This window comes from Balaenoptera borealis, assembly GCF_965194805.1.
Source record: "Balaenoptera borealis genome assembly, chromosome: 8".
Lineage (NCBI taxonomy): Eukaryota > Metazoa > Chordata > Mammalia > Artiodactyla > Balaenopteridae > Balaenoptera > Balaenoptera borealis.
In genome coordinates, this window is record NC_138865.1 from 41,280,474 (window position 1) to 41,296,504 (window position 16,031).

The window sequence follows — 16,031 nt, forward strand, 5'->3', positions numbered from 1 at the left end:
GACAATATGTAATCTGAGTGCTAAGTGCTAAAAGCTAATACTACCTACTCAGCTTTCAGGACACTGATGCTTTTATCTTCCAGAGACTGAAAGACTTTTCCCTGGAGTACTGACCAGATAAGAGGAAAGACCTTTTCTAAGAAATGCACCCTGCCTCCATCACCCTACAGTAAAGTTCAAAGTTGGCAAGTCGCTCCCATCACTCAGAGCTTTCAATCAGGATGTTAGCTCCCCTGAACACCTGAAGGATCACTGGATTTTTGTGGAAAGGTTCTAACATGGAAAACGGAGACCAAATGAAACAGAAAAATATCAACTTAGGGAAACAGAGCTTATGCAGAGAAAAAAAATCTATCATTAATATATTTAGAGAGATAGACAAAACTACTGCAGCCATGAAACAAGAACAAGGTACTATCAAATAAGGAACATTCATAAATCAAAAATACGATCTTAGAAATTAAAAACATGACAGCAGAAGTTTACAAAAAAGTAAACAATATAGGGCTTCCCTGGTGGCGCAGTGGTTGAGAATCTGCCTGCTAATGCAGGGGACACGAGTTCGAGCCCTGGTCTGGGAAGATCCCACATGCTGCGGAGCAACTAGGCCCATGAGCCACAACTACTGAGCCTGCGCGTCTGGAGCCTGTGCTCCGCAACAAGAGAGGCCACAATAGTGAGAGGCCCGCGCACCGCGATTAAGAGTGGCCCCCGCTTGCCGCAGCTAGAGGAAGCCCTCGCACAGAAACAAAGACCCAACACAGCCAAATAAATAAATAAATAATTAATTAATTAAAGGTGCTAATAATTAAAAAAAAAAAAAGTAAACAATATAGAGTTTGGAAGACAGATTTGAGGAGTCTTCCAGAAAGAAAAGTTCAAAGAAAGAGAAACCAGGAGAGGAAGGAAGTCCAATATCCAAAAATAGCTGTTACAGAAGGGGACAACAGAGAAAGCAGGATAACACAATCAAATGTCAAAAGCAAATGATAGAATCTCCCCTCTCTGCTCCCTGTTGGTTATTGGTTAGATCTTTCTGGAGAACTCAGCTGGGAGGCTGCTGTAGCTCTCCTGCCTATATCCCACTTCTACTGCCTATCAGCTGCGTAGAATGAATGACACCTGGAACGAAGATGACAGTAGGGCATGGTAAGGGGCTGGACCCCACCCCCAAGGGTAGGCAGGGAGAGAAACAGAGAGGAAGACTATGTAGATGGGTGTCTGAGTACCTGGGACAGAAGCTGGGATATTCCTAACCAGGGCATGTAAGGGAGAAAAGCCAATCTGCTTTGCACTCAAAGGAGCTTAGAGCCAGGAAGCCAACTCAAGGTCCACTACTTTTGGAGGAAGGAGCTGAGTAAATCTCAGCTTCAATCTGTTTGCCCATAGTGTGATAAAGAGCAGTGGGTTTAGTATTGAAGCTTCTGGGAAAGAACCACAAACACAGGGTTTTTCTAAACATATTGGGTTGGCCAAAAAGTTCATTCGGCTTTTTTCCATAAAATGCTATGGAAAATACCTGAGCTGGTTGAGTTCCCGCCAGCAGCCTGTACTCAGCCCTGCTGCTGTGTCTCATTTCTACACCACCTATACCTGGGATCCTTCACCACTTTCCTCCTTTCCACCAGCCTTGCCTCCCTGAATATTCATGTATACTTTTATATATACTTTTTATATATGTATATTTATATGTATTTCATGTATATTATATGGTGCTAAACTCAGTTGGCTGTATCCCCTCCCAGGATTTGCCTGGTGCCTTCCCCTTAGAGGATGACTCCTGTCCTTTCCCCAACCAAAGGCTGCATGGTATAAGCTTGCCAGCTCCAGCCCTTCATTCCTGTCATCCTTCCCCATTTCTTCATTATGTCCCACTGCATTTCAGAAAGCACCAGAACTACTCACCTTGACTGTCAAAACTACTCACCTTGACTGTTTTCTTTTGACAGTCAAGGTGAGTAGTTTTAAGGCTTTTGGAAACTGTCCTGTCCCATTAACCAGACCAGGAAGTGGCCAGGAATCTAGAATTTAATGCCACACGTAAGTCTTTAACAATCAGATAAGATGCTCAGAACTGAAGAGGGTCTGTGGCCCCTTCACCTCTCTCTGAAGATGTCCAATAATTGGCTATTTCAGAGAAATATCTGTCTATCATTCATGTAAATATGTGAAATTCTCTAAAACCCTTGGATTGAAATGGAGAAAGCTGGGGAGGGAGGTGGCTGAGATCTGTAAGCATCTACTAGAAATGTAAGCCCCTCCAAGCTATATGTTGTCTCCACGCTCCCTCGCTCACAGACTGAATGAAGCTCCTCCTACAGACTGTTTTAGGAGGTCATTCTGAGACATTCCTAGAGCTCCTTCCTGCTTCCTGTTCAGTCAGCCTGCATCCCACCCCCACCCCCAGCACCACCACCGGATGGGTGATCCACCACCACCGGCAGCCTGGCTGCAGAATGGATCTCTTAATGGTGGCAGTCATACTCATATTCCCTTGACCTCCTGAGAAGGCATAAGCGGACCCTGTCCTAGCTTCTTCTGTTAACTGGGTTGAAGCAGGAACTTGTCTCCCTGGAAGGAAGGCTGGAACCCCAGACCCTTCAGAAGGCCATGGCAGAACAGCATAGCTCAGGGCTGTGCTTGTTCCACTCGATGTAGGTTAAGTATAAGTAAAAGATTCAGATCACCCCTTTCCCTTTGGAAGGAAATTTCTGGCTGAAGTGGCCAGAGAATGATTTCAGAGAAAGATGATAAACATGAACAAAGAGCAGCAAAACTACAACACAAGCAAAACATTACAAAATCCTTGAGCATATGTTTTTACAATTTTCAGGCCAAATGTGTGACCCTTGGAGAGGATGCAAATTTTAAGGTCAAAGTCACAAGGATGGAATGTGGAAAAAATCATCAGAGTTAGAATCCTAACTCTGACATTTGACAAGTTACTTAACATTTCTGAGCCCCAGTTTCTTCATCTGAGAAAGGGAGAATAACTGTACATCTGTACCCAAAACATCATTTACTATTAATGTGCTGGTGATTCCCAAAGCCACTTCTCTGCACTATCCTTTCCTCTGAGCTCCAATTGTACTGCCAACAACCAGGGGAAGCTCCATCTTGCTCCAAAGACAATGCAAATTAATTCAAATTTTCCAAACATCCACCACCCCACTAAACTGTTTTCTAATGTCAGGGAATGCATGTCACTATACGTCTACTCAGACCATACACGGAGTCAGTCACTGGGTTCTAATTTTGGTATCAAGTTGCCCCTTTTCCTCTACTTTTTACTGCCTCTGCTTATAGTTCAGTTTCTCACTCTTTCTTTCCTGAATAATTACAATAGAGTCTCATATCCCCAGGGCTTAGAATAGTGGCTAGTGTACAGCAATACCTTAATAGTACTTGAATCAATCCAAAGTCTGGACTGAGGGGGCAGATAAATTACTACATCAGTGTGATGAGTGCTATAGTATGTGAGGTCCTGCCACAGGAGGAAGTACTCAGCTGATGAGGAGGACTGTAGGGTCACATAAAGGGGTCACAATGAAGATGACTTTGAGAGGCATCTTGCATTTAACAATTAAAATATTTGAGTACTTACTGTGTGCCAGGAACCATGCCAGACATTAACAGTCACCAAGACACAGGCCTTGCCTCCATGGAGATCATTATCTTATGTAGTAGAAAGTCTCACATGCTCAAATTGTCTAATCAAAATATACACTTGGGGGCTTCCCTGGTGGCGCAGTGGTTGAGAATCTGCCCGCCAATGCAGGGGACACGGGTTCGAGCCCTGGTCTGGGAAGATCCCACATGCCACGGAGCGACTAGGCCCGTGAGCCACAATTACTGAGCCTGTGCATCTGGAGTCTGTGCTCCGCAACAAGAGAGGCCGCGATTATAAGAGGCCCGCGCACCGCAATGAAGAGTGGCCCCCACTTGCTGCAACTAGAGAAAGCCCTCGCACAGAAACGAAGATCCAACACAGCCATAAATAAATAAATAAAATTAAAAAAAAAAAAATATATACACTTGGATGTCCAAAGTTTATCTCAAAAGTGAACTCCTAATTCCCTGTGCCACCACTGCCACCACCCAATCACACATACCAAACCTGCTCCAATCACAGTATTTCCCACATCAGTTAATGGCACCTTTCTCTTGCCAGTTTTTCAGGCCAAAACTTTTGGTGTCATCCTTGATTTTGTTTCTAGCAATCTGCTTCTGATCCATCAGTAAATCCTATTATCCCTACCTTCAAAATGAATCCAGAATATGACCTCTTCTTGCCTCCTCTGCTACTACGATTACTGCAGTAGTTTCATAACTAATCACCCTGCTTCTTCCTGAGACCATGAGAATGTGGTCTATGTTGAGGATAGACCATGTCTATCCTCAACATAGAAGCCTTATAGTGCTCAGGGAGGGTACTGGCTACAGATGACAGACAGATGGATGGATAGACAGATAGAGGTATATAAAACCAAGAGACCAGGTAAGGTCACCAAAGGAATGAGTATAAATGAAGGATAGATCTAAGGACTGGGCCCTGGGACATTCCAACATTAAGAAATTGAAAGGGAGGGACTTCCCTGGTGGTCCAGTGGTTAAGACTCCACGTTTCTACTGCAGGGAGCACAGGTTCTATCCCTGGTCGGGCAACTAAGATCCCACATGCCGTGAGGTGCAGCCAAAAAAAAAGAAAAAGAAAAAGAAAAGAAACTGGAAGGGAAAAGAGGAACCAGTAAGCAGAGGAGAGTGAGAAGCAGTAGCAGGGAGGAAGGAGGAAATCCAGAAGAGTGTGGCATACTGGAAGCCAAGAGGGGAAAATATGGCAAGGAGAAAGTGATCAACTGCATGAAAACTTCTGAACTGGCCAAGTAAGATGAGGATCCAGAGTTGAACACTAGATTTAGCAACACAGAGATCACTCATGGCTTTGAGAACAGACTCACATGTGATGGAGGTGAAGGCATGACTGGGGTGGATTCAAGGGAGAATGAAAGAAGAGCAGTTGGTGATAGCAAGTGTAATCAATTCAAGGAGGTTTGTTCCACAGAGGTGCAGAAAAACAAGGATACAGCTGTAAGAGGAAGTGGGACGCAGAGAGGGTTTTTTTTGAAGGTGAGAGACATAAAGTATTTGATGTTGACATGAATGATGCAGTTGAGGAGTGATAAACTGATGATGCAGGAGAGCAAAGGGAGAATGCTGGAGCCCTGTGGTGGTTACAGGTGAGGGGATGAGAGCAAATGTCCAAGTCCAGGAGATGGCCTTGGAAAAAGCACAGAAACTTTGCTGGTGGTTAATAGAGAGAAGGAAGCATTAATGAGGTAAGAATTTGAATATTAGAAGAAAGGTTGCTCCCACATGTACGACAGTGTGGGCAAAGACTCAAAAGGGTAAGTGAGGAGCTGGGAAGGGACCATGGCTGGGGATGGATGGAGGGGTATGAAGAACCAAAGCTGAAAGCCACAGATGGAGATGGATTCTGGAAGTTACCAGGGCAAATTACTATCACAGCGTACGCAGTGGGTGTCCAAGGTGGTTGAGTTGCTGATCATGTGTGTGAAGAAGGTGCTCTTGGAAGACAAGCAGCAAGAAAGATTGCAGAGAGGTGCTAGATGCAGGCAGCCTTGGGCATGAGGCTAGAGGCACGGTGCAGGTGTGGCATCCTAGTGTCCATCCAGAGACTGGGGATGTCTGAGGGTAGGAGGAGAGAACTGGGAAGCAGAAAGACAAAGAGGCTGCCCTGAGTGGATGGAAGGGACCTCTGTTTTGGACACCTCATTTCTCTCAGAAGGTGGCACGTCTGCATTTCCACCTTCTGACCTACCACAGAGGAGCCAAAAGCTGCAGTAAGGACAGGAAGTGCTGTGGCTTCCTCATGGTGTGGGATGGGGGACTGTGGGATGCCCCTGCCTCACTGATTCCTCAGGAAATCCAGGATGCCTCAACATACCATCAAACCAGGCGGTGGGGGCAGGACTCTTCCTCTGATAGGACCCAGCACTTAGCACAATGTGTCCTGCTAGCAGGATGCAGAAAAGCCAGGATGGGAAGAAGCATGACTGTGTCGCTCCTCTGAAGGGTGATTCTGTGCCTAACAGATGGGAGCCAGGCCCTGCGGTGGGTCCCCAAGGTGAGGAGGCACAAGGCCCAGGCCTGCTGAGCCACACCCTCCAGTGTTTTCCTAAAGCATCCCCAAAGATCATAGGAGGTCTTGTGGCAGGCACATCCTCCGTGCCTGCTGGGAGCTGGGCAGAGAGCCACAGAGCAAGGAGAGGAGAGGGAGGCCCGGAACGAAGGGAATTGACTCAGAAGGGTCACAGCAGCGTCATGTGGGAAGCTGAGGTTAATGTGCACACATCCTGGCTTAGGTGGGGCGGGTCCTTCCCGTGTATCCTACCTGCCACGTGCCAGCATTGGCTTATGCTGATGACCGAGTTTTGCAACAAAGGGCTAGGGGCAGAGACATGAGCTGGAACCAAGACCTTCAGGATTCTCAGTTCTCAGCAAAATCAAGAGCTGAGAGAAGACAGGGTCAGAGCCTATGATTCATGCAGGATGTTGTAGAGGGATGAAGCCTTGCTCATCCCATCCTATAACCCTAGCACAAGCCCCACCTTCCAGCTCCCCCTCGGCTCAAGAAGTAAAATCAGAATGAAAACTCTCACGGCAGGGCACAGAATCAAATATTCACTACTCCAGAATTACTGGTAGATGCTAGGGATATAGCAATGCTTGCTTGGGAACTTTGGAGTTCGCCTCTGCCCTCTGAGATACCATACTGGCGTGGCGAATGGCTCTGACCTTCTGGAGCCCTTCTTTGGTCTCTGCAGAGAGCATTTCAGAATCCTACAGAGAGCATTTCAGGCAACTGAGTACCTGCAGTGCGAGAGAATGGCTTCTCCACAAAATCACTTCTCTTGTTGAACACTAAGTCCCAGCAAATAGGGACCGTGGCTGCTTTGTTTTTGCACCTCCTCACTGCAGCCCAGGCAGGGAGTGCAACAAACACAGGATGGGCACAGGAATAAACCCCAAGGAGAAGCTGCTTCCTGCACCTGTGAGAGGGGACTGAGCCTCTGCTCTTCACCATTCATCCAAAGCCCGCTGCTCCAGCTGCCCCACGGCACAGGCCTGGGCTCTCACACAATGAAGGACAAGAATGGCTCCTGTGTCTATGGCAGGGACAGGAAATAAGGGAGGACAGCCTTGAGTGCGGGTGGGGATGTGAGGAATGAGCACAAGGCAGGCATGTGAGGTGCTGGGGGACGCAGAGGACCAGATGCCTAACGGGGCTTGTAGAGGACTGTCCATTCCCATGCGCAGAGACAGTGAGGCCAGGACCCTGAATACTTGATCTGGACGAGAGCATGGGGAGGAAAGAGGGGGCCTGAAGGAGATCTCTGTTTCCAGAAGGAGGGGTACATGCTGCCAACTGCCCCCCCTTTCCCGCCTTGTCCCCCTCCTCCACTGTAACTTCTCTGGGTCCACAGCCAGGCAAAGAGCATATTGGGGGCTTTCCAGAGTGTATCATTCCCAAGGTCAAGCCCCACACAGAGGCCTCAGGGGCAGGGCCCTGGGCAGGCAGCCGGACACATGGGAATCCAGACAGTGGGAAGGGAAAGGAAGCCAATCTCTTGCAGTAAATTGTGCTGGCAGCTGGGGCGCATCAGGGGAGAGGGTCAGGGGAAAGTGAGAGGCCAGAGCAGAGTCTCACACACACTCAAAGACACATGCGTACAGACACCTAACCACACAGACACAGACACAGGAGGACATAAAGTCAACAGTGCCACTCAGAAGCTAACTCAGAGACGTTCAGGAAACACACCTACATAGACTCATGAACACCCTGAGTCAGACATGCCCCAGCAGACTCTGGCACCACACACATGCCGACAGACACAGCCCATCTTGCAGGCCCACAAACACAAATGCATTCCCAATCCATCCTTCCCAGCCTTTCTCTCCGATAAAACTCCAGGCCACCTCAGGCCAGGCCTGTTTATCCACCTCTAAACTCTGGTTTGTAATTTCTGTCCCACTGCCTGTCCTTTAATAAGGACAGTCTTGGATCCACGTGCACACCCCTGATCTCAACAACTTGGCTGTGTGCTTTTAAAGGAATGCCACGGTCAGCAAGTGAGTCCCCTGCCCTCTTCAGCAGCCCCATCCTTCACCTACACTCCCATCCCTACCCCCGGGAGCGTCCCCAGTTTACTGCAGGCTCCTGACCCTCGGTCTCTCTGATGCAGCAGAAACAGAATCTAAAGGAAGAGTAAACCAGACAGACCTACTCTGTCAAAACCCCCCTCAGGAAACTGTGAAGAACCAGCTCCTGACTCCTCAGGAAGGAGCCCTTGATGCAGGGCATGGCCACATGTATCGCTCTACCCCAAACTTGAACTACAGTCCATGCCTTTCAACCCTAACCCTAACCTCAACTCCAACCCCATTCACAAACAGCTCTAAAACCAGTCCTTCAAGTGAGACCCTCAGAATAACTGTACCTCATAAAGGTAATGCTGGTGGGTATGACCCAAAAAATGTTTACATGGCCAGGTAAGTTCAGGATAGAAAACTGCGATGTTCCCTCTCCCCAGGAGCTAGATGCCTACTTCCCTCTAGTCGGAGCGCAGCTTCAGGGATCATACAGCCGTTTATAACTCTCAAGTGCAGAGGGCCAGAAAATGTCCAAAACCTCTCATCTAAGCCAGATCAATAGCACACAATATGCATAAGGTTAAGTCCCTCTCCAGACTATCTTAGAAGATTAAAACTGACCCCCAACACAAAATGTATCTCCTTGACCCATTCTGACCCCAATTTTAAACTCAAAACAGTACCCTACTCCAACCCTAACACAATCCTAATCTAAGATGCACTAGCTCTTTTTTTTTTTTTAAAGATCGAGTTAGCTTTCTTGAACAGTTCATGAATTGGGCAGCATCCGTTTAGCAAGTAGAGGGAAGCTCTAAAAGGCTATCGAAAAGGAGAGGTTTTTAAAAGTAAGACAAGGAAGTCAAAAACAAAAAAAATTATTTCAGGGTTAGGTAATCTATCTATAGGGGATGAAGGAGATCTACGTGCCAGGTTACCTCATCTTCCTTTGGGGAATGGAAAGGATTACGTCACTGGTGCGGACCAGAAATTTCCACACTGATCAGTTTGGATTACATTCTTGGAGAAGGTTGTAACTGCAATAAGGTCAGGTATTAAGTCTTCCTTTTAGCACAAGTGACTCCATTTTGGGCCTGTCATTTCTTTTTTAACAGGGAAATGGTGCCAGATCAACTCAGATAGGACACCCCTACTCCACCCACACTTCAGAGTGCTAGAGAAGAAAGCAGATTTTCATGGAACCTTTCAATTCTCACCATGTAGATAAGCAGATTCTCCAGCTACTGGTGAGATCTACAAGATGCACTAGCTCTTATCAACAGGAACCATAAACGCAATTCCAAATCCTACTTTAACATCACCGTGATTCCAGCCCTATGCTTACCACTACCTACCTCCAATCCGTAACCACTATGTCAGTGCTGTTCCAAGCATAGTCCTAACTCTAACCCTGTCCCTAGGTAGCCACACATTGAGTAATGTCTGCAACTACGCTGGGCACACAAATATCACACACTTATGAAGGTAACGGGTCATCTGCAGTCCAGGAAGCAGTAGCTCCCTCAGTAACAGCTGCACAGTCATCAGGGCAGCTTGTCCCTGGCGGGCTCAGTGCTCAGCTGGGAACCCAGGAGCGCTAAGGCACCCAGGCCCTTTGACCCTTGTTAGGCATACAAGCGAAGAGGGGCCCAGCTCACCCCAAGCCCTGTTCTAGCCCAGCTTCTGAGCGGAAATTCCTGCCATACCCCTCCCCGGCTCCTGCCTGCCAAGCTGGGAGCATCTGTTGCCCTGAAAGCCCCACCTGGCAGGAACAAATGGGCCTGGGGCCTGGAGCTGAAGGGCATGTGGCCTCTTCCCAACGTGGGCAATTCCAGACTCCTGCAACACCCGCACCTAGGACCTCTACCCCAGAGCCTGGCCCAGGTGCCCGTCCTAAAGAGGTAGTGGGTCTGCCGACACTGGGGGTGAGTAGGGGTGGATTAGCACACCTCCTCTCCCTGGCTCCAGGGTCTCAATCTGGCATTAGGGTGTGTTCACTCTGCGCTCATCAGCAGAGGTAAAGCTGAAGTGAGCCACGTGCACCTCCCTCATCTCTCACCCTCGGCACCAGGACCTCCGGTGTAGCATTCCTCTGTACCTCGGCCACCGCAGAGACTGTCAAACACTACCTAGGCTCTCTCGAGAGTTCACACCAAGCCAAAGCCTTCACCCAACAGACTGGAACACTTAGGTGGATACTCACATGTCAGATGTGTAGCCATCCGAGTCTTTGCGTCCCCTTCCTTACCGTCTACATCCAGGCTGGCCTGAGGACCAAGAGAGGGGCTTGGTTCAGGGCTGCAAGCTCCAAGATACGCACATGAGGTGCTTAAGAAATTAACAAAATCGGCTTTAACTTCTAGAAAAACAAGTGATAAGGACCGTCAAGATCTGTGCAGGGTGTGAGATTTTACTCTATTTGTAAGTTAACTAAGCTATCCTGTTACTGTTCCATGAATGCTGGCAGAAGACACAAGACTCCTGGATCAGATATAAAGGATTTTATTACTCATAGCACAGCCATAGCAAGAGCTTTAGCATGGTTTTTTGCATCAGTTTCCCACGTCTACCAAGTGCCATGGGGGTGGCACAGGATCTATGATAGATGCCTGCACATACAGTGGGCTGTGTTACAAGAGAGGAACATCTGTAAGGCAGTAAGGCATATGTGTGCAGCACTGAGGTTCGGTGATTCACAGCTTATTTTATAGTAAGAAACAAGCCTGATCTTTGTCCAGGGGGAGATGTTGCCTTATCTGTCAAGGTTGATTGTTGCAAATACAATCCTGAGAAATGGCATGGAAAACAGTCAGGGCCTTGTATTCTTGGCATACCCAGTAAGAAGAACATTCAGGAATACTAAAGGTCCATGCTGGTTTGCCTCTCTCAACAGTGATTAGCAATGGGTAAAAACAAATGGTTCGTGAAAAAAAAAAAAAAAAACCACTTTCCCTACGCTGGAAGAAGTCCCAGGAGAGACACTCTGGTTAAAAAAGAAGTCATTTAACAAACACCCTACAAATTATGCTTATTCATTACTTCTTTAGCTGATAGGTGGAACTGGGGTTTTCTTTGTCCTTATCAAGGAAGAAAAGAGAGAAGACATTATCATAGGGACAACGTGAATGTTGAAAAATTTGTGGTAACTTGAGAAGGGTTTGGAAAAAACTTCAAAGGTCAGGGGCAGGCGGTGGTAAATAGCAGTGAAACAAGAAAGTAGAATAGGCCCATGTGGCTGAGTGAAATGGAAGAAATGAGAGCAGATAACAACCTAAACCTTTCCTTTTTTGCGGAGACAGTCTCTAAGGTGGCTTCCCCTCATGATTCCCACCTCCTGGTGTTCATGCTTTGTGTAATCCCATCCTCGTGAGTGTGGGTGGACGTGTGATTTGATTCTAATCAACAGCACACAGCAAAGGTGAGGGGATGTCATACATATGATTATATTACATTACATAATATATGACTGTCTTCTAGCATACTCTAGAGACTACTTTCTGGCTTCATGAAGTGGCCATGTTGGGAAACCCTATGTGGCAAAGAACTGCAGGTGGCCTCTAGGAACTGTGGTGGCCTTTAGATGTTGAGAGTGGCCTCCAGCTGACATCCAGCAAGAAGCTAGGGCTCTCAGTCCCACAACTGCAAAGAAATGAATTCTGCCAACAACCAGAGTGAGCTTGGAAGACTCTTCCCCAGTCAAGCCTCCAGATGAGAACACAGCCCAGCTAACACCTTGATTGCAGACTTGTAAGACCATAAGCAGAGGACCAAGCTGGACAACTGACCCACAGAGACTATGAAATAATAAATTGTGGGTTGTTTTAAACCACATTTGTGGTAATTTGTTACACAGTAATAGAAAACTAATACACTGCTGTAACCATGAGAGTAAGAGAAGCATCTGTAAGGCAGTAAGGCATACATGGGCAGCATGGAATTTGCGTGTATGCAAGGCACACGCTAATTCCACAGTATGAGCTAGGGAAGAAATAGGGAAGGAGAAGGCATCTAGGGAACTCCTCTCCCTCAGTTCATTCTATAAAGACATGTAGCTATGGAGAGAATGCAGCCCTCCTAATAGGCTGTAACCATCTCATCCTGCATATTAAATGTAAATTATCCTTTTGTGCCTTCATTTGATTCTTGATATGGGACTGGCAGACATTTGTAAAAGGCTCAAAAATGTAACTAACAGTGATCTTTAGAACATGGGGAGGGGTAAACCCCAGGCAGTAATAAAGCAAAAGAAACCTTTGAAAAGGGAAGTAGGGATTTCTCTGATCACAGGAGAAAGCTACTAAATTTTGGAATTTAGTCAGTTTCCATAACACATCACATTTCTTTTGGATATTTACCCCAGAGTAGAATTGCTAGGTTATATGGAAGTTCTTTTTAACATTTTGAGGAACCATGAAACATTTTCCACAGCAGCTGCACCACTTTACATTTCCACCAGCAATGCAGCAGAATTCTAATTTTTCCACATCCTCGCAAACATGTTATTTTATTTTTTTTGGGGGGGGGGGAACAGCCTGCTGTGGATGTGAAGTAATATCTCATTACGGTTTTCATTTGCATTTCCCTAATGACTAATGATGTTGAGCATCTTTTCATGTGCTGGTTGGCCATTTGTATATCTTGTTTGAAGAAATGTCTATTCATGTCCTTTCCCCATTTTTGAATTGGGCTGGATTTTCTGCTGTTGTTGAGTTGTAGGAGTTCTATTTTTAACTGGATATTAATCCCTTATCAGCTATATGATTTGCAAATATTGCCTCCCATTCCATGGGTTGTCTTCTCACTATCAAACGATAGTGTCCTTTGAAACACAAAAGATTTAAATTTTGATGAAGTCCAATTTATCTATTTTTTTCTTTTGTTGTCTGTGCTTTTGATGTCATACTTAAGAAACCATTCCCAAATCCAAGGTCATGGAGATTTCCCCCTGCTTTCTTCTAAGAGTTTTATAGTTCTAGCTCTTAAATTTAGGCAAACATATACTCTTGCTTCTGTCTCTAATATTTCTTCCCAAATAAAATCTGAAATACAGATTTCATGATTCCAACCTTTATGACCTTTTTCAAGTTGCTGAATCTAAGTCTCAGTTTAATCATCCCTCAAGGGATAATTTCACAACGTTATTTTAAGAGTTATATGATTAAACATAGCTAGTATAGTGCCTAGCACACTGGTGCTCAATAATCCTAAGTATCCTTTCTTCTTTCCTTCAAAGTACTTTCTTTACAGGACCTGCCAGAGTCAGTTATTCTACCTGATTTTACTGTTTTCTTCCTGAGAGTCAAGCCCAGGGCCTCAAATCTCCTTTCTTTGCTTCAGAGGTCTCTCTGGTCCTCTCCTCTCTTGCACCTCGTTCTCTTACGTAAGTTCCTGCCTCCACTAAAATCCAGCTTGAAGCCAACTGGGCTACCACGGAGAATACACGTTCTAACGGGGTTCGGGGAGGAATGGACAAAGGCGCAGTCCCACAGGGCCCCTGCCTCTCGACCACGTTGGAGGGATCACAACTTAAGGCACACTGAACCCCCAAGGAGGTCAAGGCCAAAGACCTTTGGGCATAAGGGAAGTTACTCCTGAACCTCTCCTTCCAGTCAGAGATTCCTTCTAGGCAGTTCTGAGGAACAGTCTCAGGTCCTCCTGTATACAGCGGTCCTCTGTGGGGTCCGTCCCCACGGTGCGGGCTCCCGAGGCTCCCCATGTTCCCATATGCTCTTCCACTGAGACAACACCAGAGACCACCCTTGCCCTCCCTACGTACACAGCCGGTCTCTCTGGGGCTGGTGTCCTGCACACAGGGACTCCCCGTGGCAGCAAATGCAAAGAGTGCCCTGAGAGTCTCCATTCGCACGTGGGTCTTCCATGGGGGCGGCTCCGCACACCGCTTCCGGGACGCTCCCAAGGGGTAGAGGCAGGGACACTCGTGGTTCATCTGCACAGGGACCCCCTCGGGGGCGGCTCCCATACAACACCTCAGAGTCCGCAGAGGGTCGTCCGCTGCCCGCAGACCCGCCCCTCACGGTGCCTGCCAGGTCCCCGCCGACCCCGCCCCCGCTTACCGGGACGGCCAGGGTGCGGGACGCTGGTCCGGGGCTAGCTGACTCTGGCCCTTCCCGGGTTACCCGAGCGCTGGAAGCAGGCGGCGCGGACGGAGCAGCAGCGTGAGGCGGCGTCACCGCGCGCGGCCAGAGCAGACCCACCCTCCGCGTTCCACGCGGGGATGGCGCGTGCGCACGCGCGAGACGACATCGGCGAGCCGTGAGATGTGCGCCCAGCCCCGCCCCGCCCCATCCCGCTTTCCTGCTCCTCCACGCCCCCCTCTCGCGCCTCAGCGGGCGATGGCAAGCGGGATGAGGCGCCAAGGGACGGCTGAGGAGCGGCGGCCCGCCCCGAAGAGCTGGGGGTCGGGGTGCCAGTGGGCGCTCCCCACCAGCGCCGCGGCAGGGTTAGTGCCCTGGCCTGGAGAAGGCGGCCCGGGAGGGGGCTCCTCGGGGGCTGTGGCAGCCCCCAGTACCGCCCGCGCCGGGGCGAAGCGTCCGGCCGCCCGCTCCTGCCTGGGGAAGTGAGAATGACTCACCCAGCGGCCTCGGCTGAAGCCAGCCTCTCCTACCGAGGCCAGCTGCCCACTCAGGCCTCCGGGCCCACGACCCTGGCATCAGGGCATAGCCTTTAGCAGTACCGCACAGCGGAGGGTCCAAATGAGGCTCACAAAGTGCTTGGCTGGCCCAACTCTTTTCTGTGCGCCGCTTTCTGAGATGATTGGTCTTCTGTCTCCACCAGCAAAGCTGTACCCTGATGTGGCCCACTTTTTGCTGCAGCACCCTTATCCTTCAGACTATCCAGTTAGCCGTTCTGAGGGCTGTACTCTGCATTTATACCGAACTAGGTACTTGAAGAAAGTGGGGGTAACAAAAAAAGTTAAAAATCACGAAGCCCCCCAACAACTAATTATAAAGCAATAACTAAAGAAATACAAACGATATGCTGAGGCTCTTTTATTTAAATTATTTTTAAATACTTTTAATATTTTATTTACATTTTAATATACCCCATGTTTCCAGATGAATTCAATTTCTATGTCACAAAGACAATTCACTTCATTGTGTGGTGAATACAAAAAGGAACTCATTTTGTCCTTACCACCGTGAAACGTACCAGTAGGGAAGACAGTATAAGGTAAGTACAGTGCTATATATTGCTCTCACTTTTAAATGAAATGCCACACACTAAACAGTGTACATATTAAGTAATTCAAACTTCACAACATCACCATGAAGTACCATACTTTCATTGTTTACATTATACAGATGTAGAAAGTGAGGCACAGAGAGATTAAACAACCTGTCCAAGGTCACCTAGCTAATAAGTGGAATCTGGGTATTCTGACTCCAGAGCCCATACTTCTAACCGTTGGTTTTACTGTACAGCCTCCAGGACCATGTTTACAATATGCAGGATCCCAAGTAAATGTTTTTGCAAGGACCCTGATTATGTAAACAATTTGATTAAAATATGTATTATGAAATTCATGACCCCGTGTGAAGTATAATGTTTTATTAATGAAGATTTGGGGTAATGGGTAAAGTAGTGGGACTTACATATTTGCTTGCTGTCATATCAGTGCACATAAAATTCTTGGTACTAAGAACCATCTCTTTTTGTCTTTATTTCAGATGCATCTTTCCTAGCTAATTTCATATCTCACACATGAGAAAAAGGTAATGATGGTATTATTACTCACAAGGTCATGACTTCAGAACCTTTCTGTCTTGAAACAATATAGGTCTTCTTGCCTCTCTAGTTTCCTAATACCATTTATTTAATGCTAGTTACATCATTACTTG

The 16,031-nt window shown here is 47.4% G+C and overlaps 1 long non-coding RNA gene across 1 annotated transcript in view; it reads right to left on the reverse strand.

Moving 5' to 3' along the window:
• Window positions 1-14,442, reverse strand: part of LOC309633027 — a 105,721-nt gene extending 91,279 nt beyond the window's left edge. Inside the window, exons 1-2 of the long non-coding RNA XR_014247249.1 lie at window positions 14,247-14,442; window positions 10,376-10,439 (exon numbers count right to left, since the gene is read on the reverse strand). This is a non-coding gene — a long non-coding RNA (uncharacterized lncRNA). The remainder of the gene's footprint in view (window positions 1-10,375; window positions 10,440-14,246) is intronic.
• Between the last annotated feature and the right edge of the window lie 1,589 nt (window positions 14,443-16,031).